This window comes from Vulpes vulpes, chromosome 12, assembly GCF_048418805.1.
Source record: "Vulpes vulpes isolate BD-2025 chromosome 12, VulVul3, whole genome shotgun sequence".
In the NCBI taxonomy this organism is placed as follows: Eukaryota; Metazoa; Chordata; class Mammalia; order Carnivora; family Canidae; genus Vulpes; species Vulpes vulpes.
In genome coordinates, this window is record NC_132791.1 from 75,424,560 (window position 1) to 75,432,501 (window position 7,942).

General features: G+C 46.9%; 1 pseudogene; it reads right to left on the reverse strand.

Annotated features, from left to right (window-relative positions):
• Positions 1–618: 618 nt before the first annotated feature.
• Positions 619–1,590, reverse strand: LOC140594839 (large ribosomal subunit protein uL4-like; annotated as a pseudogene).
• Positions 1,591–7,942: the final 6,352 nt, after the last annotated feature.

A 7,942-nucleotide genomic window follows, 5' to 3' on the forward strand; every position in this document is an offset into this window, starting at 1 on the left:
AATACAAAAATTTCTAAATGTGTATTTTGAAAAAATTAGTACAGGAAACAAATTTAGTATTTTTATGTGCTTGTTAGAGAAGCACACGTATATGCTCAAATATAATCATACTGAACATATCAACTGCCACTACTATTAAATTTAATAATACATTATGGACATATCCATAAGAGTTACATGTTATGCATACATATTGCTACCATAAATTTTTTTCTTTTTTTGTGGGACTTGATCCTGGGTCTCCAGGATCATGCCCTGGGCTGCAGGCAGCGCTAAACCGCGGAGCCACCGGGGCTGCCCAGATTTTATTTATTCATGAGACACCAAGACATAGGCATAGGGAGAAGCAGGCTCCCCATAGGGAGCCCAATGCAGGATTGGATCCCAGGACTCCGGGATCACGCCCTGAACTGAAGGCAGACACTCAACCACTGAACCACCAGGCATCCCACTTAACAGGTTTCATTTTATGGGTATCAAATTATTGTTATTTTTTGCCTTTGATCAGGTCTTTATTCAAAATTAGCTGTCCAAAATGGTTCAACTGTTAGAGAACAAACAAATTTAAGCTTATGCAGCAGGCTTCTTGTCTTCTGTGATGGGTTTCTTCCCTACAAGCTACTTCTCAGCTACTGGTTTCTTGGTAGCTGTGGCCTTTTCCCACCAAACGTTCCTTCTGCTTCCAACACCAACAGCCTTTTTTACTTTCTTCCCTAACACAGGCTTCTTGCCCAGAAACCCCTTCTCATCTGATTTGGCTTCTAAGGCTGCTGCTCTGGATTGTGACTCGGCCTAGCGAAGAATGATGTTCTGGCACGTGGTCTTTGTGTACAGGTCTAGCTTCACTGTGATTCCCAGGTTTTTCAGTGGATTCCAGGCTTTAAGGTTTTTTTCTTCTTCTTCTCCTTCCTTTTTTTTTTTTTTTTTTAAGATTTATTTATTTGAAAGAGGGAGAGAAATGGGGGTATGGACAGGCAGAGGGAGAGAATCTTCAAGCAGATTCCCCACTGAGTGCAGAGCCCAACACAGGGCTCCATTCCACAATCCTGAAATCATGACAAGCCAAAATCAAGAGTTGGATGCTTTACCGACTGAGCCACCCAGACATCCCAGGCTTTAAGTTTCTTAAGAAGCAAAAACAGCCTCCTTGGTCTTCTTGTAGCCTTCAACTTTATCTTTAACCAACAAAGGAAGTTCAGGAACTTCCTCAGTACAATGACCTATAGACATGACCAGTGCTGGAAAGGCTCATGCAGCCAGGGTAGAGCAGATAGCATTGTTGCTTCTGTGTTGTTTGCTTGGTACAAACGTGCAGCTCCCACAGCACATATTCCCAGAAACCCTGGCTATAATGGTGAGTCCCATCACCTTGTAGCCTGGGAGGCCAGTACCCCAAGATGCAGCACTGGCTAGATGACCTGCTAATTCACTGACAGCATAGGGTCATCTGTTGTTTTTGCACAAGTTGGTGTGAACAGAGTTCACAATATCAGGTTGAATGGGAGCCTTGAGCACAGCAGGCAAGGTAACATTTTTGCCAAATGACCTCTTTTCAGAGTACACAGATATCAGTGGATGAGTACACACCATGAAGAGGAGAGGACTGCACTCCTTTCAACCCAGTGGCTCCTACGGGAAAAGCTCAAATTATTTTTTAACTAGCCATGGAGGGTTTTTAAGTTGCCTCTTTTTTCTTTCTTTTTTTACATACTACCAACTAAAAGCCACAAACTTTTTTCTTCTTTTTATTCTGGAAAAAGTACAAATCTATATATAAAAATTGCATAATGAATCTCCATGAACCTGCCACCCAGCTTCAACATTATCAAATTATGACCATCTTATCTCATTTATAACTCATTGCTGTATTATTTTTTCCATATAATTTTGAAGTACATCTCAGATATATTTTTTCAAATGTAAATATTTCAATATATAGCTCAAAAGATGGATTCTTAGAGGTATGACTGAAAGACAGGAATTTATTTAACCATAATAGTATTATGACATGTATAAATATTAGCAATAATCCTTTGATACCAAATTTCTAGTTGTCTCAATGATGTCATGAATTTTTAAATTTCTTTTGTTTGGGGATCCCTGGGTGGCGCAGCGGTTTAGCGCCTGCCTTTGGCCCAGGGTGCGATCCTGGAGACCCGGGATCGAATCCCATGTCGGGGTCCCGGTGCATGGAGCCTGCTTCTCCCTCTGCCTGTGTCTCTGCCTCTCTCTCTCTCTCTCTCTCTCTCTCTCTCTGTGTGTGACTATCATAAATAAAAAATAAATAAATTTCTTTTGTTTTAGCTTATTTGTTTGAATTAGGATCCCAAGAAGAAAACATACTTTGGTTGATATGTCTCTTAAGTTTTTTTTAATAGATAGTTTCCTCTTCCTTATCTCCCCACTTGCAACTAACTTATTAAAAATATCAAGTTGGGGATCCCTGGGTGGCTCAGCGGTTTGGCGCCTGCCTTTGGCCCAGGGCACGATCCTGGAGTCCCGGGATCGAGTCCCGCGTCAGGCTCCTGGCATGGAGCCTGCTTCTCTGTGTCTCTGTCTCTGTCTCTCTCTGTGTGTGTGTCTATCATAAATAAATAAATAAATCTTTAAAAAAAAAAAAAAAAACATCAGGTTGGGGGCGCCTGGCTGGCTCAGTCAGAGGAACCAGTCAGTGACTCCTGATCTCGGTGTCATGAGTTCAAGACTCATGTTGTAGGTAAAGATTCCTTAAAATAAATAAACTGGGGATCCCTGAGTGGCTCAGTGGTTTAGCACCTGCCTTTGGCCCAGGGTGTATCCTGGAGTCACAGGATCGAGTCCTACATTGGGCTCCCTGCATAGAGCCTGCTTCTCCCTCTGCCTGTGTCTCTCATGAATAAATAAAATCTTAAAAAAATAAAAATAAAACAGCTGGTTGTGGACCTGGGGAACTCAGAAACATTAGGCATTTTACCTTTTAAGTAACATCTTGTAGAACTATTTGTCAGTGTATTTGAGGTGCTCAGAGCCAAACCCCTGGGACTTTGTTACAGTCCTCCCTTCCTCTCTCTCAGACTTTCCTTAGAGCTCTCATGGTTTCTGCTGTTGGTTCTATAAACAATCTTTGTCTCCTCTCAGCCTTTGGTGGAGAACTGAGAGGCAGTCCTGGCTGAGTCCCTCATGTCCTGGCAAGGTGGCCACCACAGAGTTTTGTTGCTAACTAATCGCTTTCTTGTCCTTTTGGGGAGGTCAAGGCCAGGCCACAACTTGGCTTGAAGGGACATTTTCAGAATTTTCTTCCTGTCACTGGAGTGTCTTTGCTTCTCATATTTCCCTAATAAACTTCTCAACTTAAAAAAATGTAGCAAAAAAAACATGTAGCATATCTTCCACATCTTTTTCTGGTTAGTAGTTGAGAAATCAATTACAAATTGAAAATTCCCTGTAGACTATACCATTTAACCTAAGGAAATTTAATATTCTCAGGGAATCGTCTAACCAAGCCGTAATAGTAAACATGCTCTGGTTATCTGTTGCTGTATAAAAAGCTACCCCAAAACAATGGCTTAGATAGCCATCCCATGATGTCTTTGGCCAGGAATTTTGGAAGGGCTCATCTGGGAGTGTTGGACCCTGGCTCACGGGTGCCAACGTGTCCCGGTGGACGCCCCAGAGACTCAGACCCCAGACAGGCAGATGCAATTAGCAAGAGGGTTTATTGAATGTTTGCGCAAACGGGCTCTCCGCCTCAGAGGTGGCAGAGCTCCGATTAGCAATTACAGGCATCTTTTAAAGGCAAAAAACCGCGGGAGTAGCATAGCATTCGGGTTATGACATGATTGATTTCTTTGAAGGTCAACACGACCATGTTCAGGGACTTTTCCAGTCAGGGCGAGGGGGGGATAGTTTTCGTACCTCGGAAAAACAGAATGTTTTTGTTGCTTGAATTTATGGGAGGCACCTGGATGGGCTGCCTCAGGGTTAGGCCTGGTCCCACTCGGGGGGGGGGGGGGGGTTTCTTCATTCCCTCCTCTTTGTTTGGACTGATTTTAACCTTAAAATCTTAGGGAACTTTTATTTCTTCAGTTTGGAGGGCCCGATATTGTTGAGTTAGTACCAGAGCTTGGGTAATGGACAATCTTTCTCGGATGAACTGGAGCAGCCGGTTGAGGATGCAGGGGCCGAAAGTTAGCAGCAGGAGCAGGATAACTAGAGGGCCCATAATGGTAGAGATTAGGGTGATCATGTAGGGAGACTGGTTAAACCAGCCTTCAAACCAACCCTGCTGGGCCTCCCAGTCCCTTTGTCTTTTATTTAGCCTATCTCTGAGTTTGGCCATGGAGTCCCTGATGACTCCAGAGTGGTCTGCATAGAAACAGCATTCTTCTCCTAGGGCCGCACACAGTCCTCCCTCTTTCAGGAATAGTAAATCCAAGCCTCTCCTGTTTTGAAGTACTACTTCTGAAAGTGAGGTGAGGGATTGTTTTAACTTAGAAACGGACTGCTCTAGTGCCCATAGATCTTTATCTACAGCTGCTTGGAGTTCTAAATAACGTTTAACGTGAGCCCTGAATCAGAGCAGCTGCGCCAGTACCCACCCCAGTTGCGACCCCTAGTCCCAGCATAATGGCTAGGGTTAGGGAGACAGGCTTGCACTGAAAATGGGTGGGATGTCTGTCATATTGATTTTTTAGAGTTTCAGCAGGGTGATAGAATACCCTGGGCATAATCTGCACCATAACACAGAAGTCCTCAGAGTCATTTAGGACCTGAGCAGATACACAGGGGTGAGGCCTTTTTTGCATGCCCACCAGGTTCCCGGCTGGGGCACCAGGTAAGAGTGAGTCCCTAAAATCAGGGCGGCAATATTGCAGAGTTCCTGGTAACCCGGGTGAGTATAGTTAGCCTTGACAGTGATGTAATCCCAGGAGGAGGAGGGCCTCCCATCCTGTGTCTCCCGTAGTCTCGCACCCCCAATTTTTACAATGGCAGTGTTCCCCCACCCCCTCCATAGGTGGGATTTAGCCTGCGATCTCTGTGGTACTCGGGACAGACATAGAAGGGGAGGGTGCGTAACATGGCCCTCCTTAGGCGTCCCACATCCTCCCCAGGGGTTTAATCCTTTTCTTCTGGGGGGCTTTAGAGGTGTCAGAATACCCCTCTAGGTCCCATGGGCTGGGGGCCCCTATGGTTAATTTACATAAGTCAGGATATAGGTTGGGCCACCAGGTTCCCATGGGAGTAGTTTTTGTTATTGACCAGACCTTGTCACCCCCAGACGTTAATACCTGCCAGGTTAACTTTTTGGGGGCATGACGGTTACCTTTGGTGGGAGTGAAAAGCGCTAGGAGAGGTAGGAATATAACAATTGTCATTGAACAATTTTTGAAAGTCTTATCTTGAACGGGCTTTGGGTGCGGTGGAGCTTCCATTGGAGTGGCTCGCCCGGTCCATCCTGGCTGGCGTCAGCGGTGCTCATTGATGGGGCGCACTTGACGTGTGAGGTGTGGACCCAAGCAGCAATACCGTCTACTTTTAGGGCGGTTGGGGTGGTTAGTAGTACGATGTATGGGCCCTTCCAGCGAGACTCAAGGGTCCTGGACTGATGTCTCCTGACGTGGACGGAGTCACCGATCTGGAACGGGTGTGGGTCGGTTGCATCTCCGGGGCAATAGACAGCTGCCAGGGGTCTCCAGATCTGGTGCTGGATAATCTGGAGCGCCTTTAGCCTGTTCTGTAAACCGGGAGTGTTAGCAAGAGGGTCAATAGCAGAATCTAGTAAGTCCGTTACTGGTGGGGGACCTCCATAGAGAATCTCGTAAGGAGTTAGTCCATGGCGCGTGGGAGTGTTCCGGACTCGGAACAGGACCAAGGGGAGGAGTTGGACCCAGTCTCTAGTGCCAGTCTCCAATGTCAATTTGGTTAGGGCCTCTTTAATTGTTCTATTCATTTTTTCTACCTGCCCTGAGCTCTGGGGTCGGTATGCACAATGTAATTTCCAATTTATCCCCAGTAATCTGGCCACCAACTGACTTACCTGGGAGACGAAGGCAGGGCCGTTGTCCGACCCTATTACCTTGGGCAGTCCAAACCGGGGGAAAATTTTTTCTAGGATTTTCTTGACAACCACCTGGGCAGTTTCTCGTCTGGTGGGGGATGCTTCTGTCCATCCTCCTGTGGGCCTAGTGCAGTGGCTCGTGCTGTTTCATCGGCCATCCTGTTCCCCTCTGCTACTGGGTCGTTGCCGTGCTGATGCCCAGGACAGTGAATTATACTCAATTTTCTGCTGTCAGTATAAATGTTGACCTTTTTGTCCTTAGCCTTTTTAGGGCCTGAGTTAGGGCTATAAGCTCCGCCCTTTGAGCTGAAGTTCCAGGCTCTAGGGCACTGGCCCAGATGACAGTTTTTTTTCTTTTTCTTTTTTTTTTTAATTTACCACAGCCGCCCCGGCTTTACGTTCACCATTTCGTAGAAAGCTACTCCCATCTGTGTACCAGGTTGCTTCAGCATCTGGCATAGGCTGGTCCGTCAAGTCCCCTCTGGTGCCATGGACCTCGGCTAGGATCTGGTGGCAATCATGCATTATCAGGGAGGGGGACTCAGTTTCTGGAAGCAAGGTGGCCGGGTTTAGGGATGTAGCCGTTCCGAACCGTATCCGCTCAGAATTCAGTAACATGGCCTGATAATGGGTGACCCGAGCGTTTGAGAGCCATTGATCAGGGGGCTGGCAGATGACTGTCTCTATGGCGTGGGGGGGGGGCCACCATAGTGAGGGGTTGGCCGAAGGCCAACTTATCTGAGTCTTTTACCAGGACTGCCACAGCCACTATTATTCGGAGACATGGGGGCCATCCTGCAGCCACGCTGTCTAATTTTTTTGAAAAGTATGCCACAGGCCTTTTTCAGGGTCCCAGTTTCTGAGTTAGGACCCCTTTGGCTATTCCTCGGCGTTCATCAGCATATAGTGCAAATGGCTTGGTTACATCTGGGAGGCTCAGGGCAGGGGTGGTCAATAAGGCCCTTTTTATTTTGTCAAAAGCCAATTGTTGCTCCTTTCCCCAGTGGTAGGGGGTGTTGGATTTCGTGAGAGGATATAGGGGAGCCGCCAGCTCTGCAAACCCGGGTACCCAGAGGCGGCAGAACCCGGCACTGCCGAGGAACTCTCATAGCCCTCTGGCATTAGTGGGTGCTGGGATCAGGGCTACAGCCTTTTTGCGGCCCTCCGTCAGCCACCTCTGGCCTTCTTCCAGGAGATATCCCAGATAGGTCACTTGTCTCTGGCCTATTTGGGCCTTTTTGGCAGAGGCCTTATACCCCAGTCCTCCCAGTCTCTCGAGCAGGGCCCCGTACCTTTTACACAATCCTGTTCTGTCTTAGCCGCTAGGAGCAAATCATCCACGTACTGCAGGAGGATGAGGTCCAGATGATCAACTCAGAAGTCTGCCAAATCCTGGTGCAAGGCTTCGTCGAACAAGGTGGGGGAGTTTTTGAATCCCTGTGGCAGCCTTGTCCAAGTGAGTTGTCCTGAGAATCCCGTCTCAGGATCTTTTTATTCAAAGGCAAAAATAGGCTGGCTTTGAGAGCTTAGCCTTATGCAAAAGAATGCATCTTTTAGATCTAAAACCGTATACCAGACGTGGCTCGGGGGTAAGGTGCTGAGTAAGTTGTAGGAATTCGGCACTGTGGGGTGTATGTCCTCCGCCCTTCGGTTAACTTCCCGTAAGTCTTGTACCGGCCGGTAATCTCCTGTGCTGGGTTTTTTTTTTTTTTTTTTACGGGCAACAGAGGAGTGTTCCAGGGCGACTGACAAGGTATTAAGATGCCCACTTGTAATAGTCTCTGTATATGTGGCCGAATGCCCTCTTTGGCCTCTTTGCTCATTGAATATTGCCAGATCGATATAGGGGTGGCCGAGGATTTTAGGTTTATAATTATGGGTGGCTGGTTAACAGCTAGTCCCATT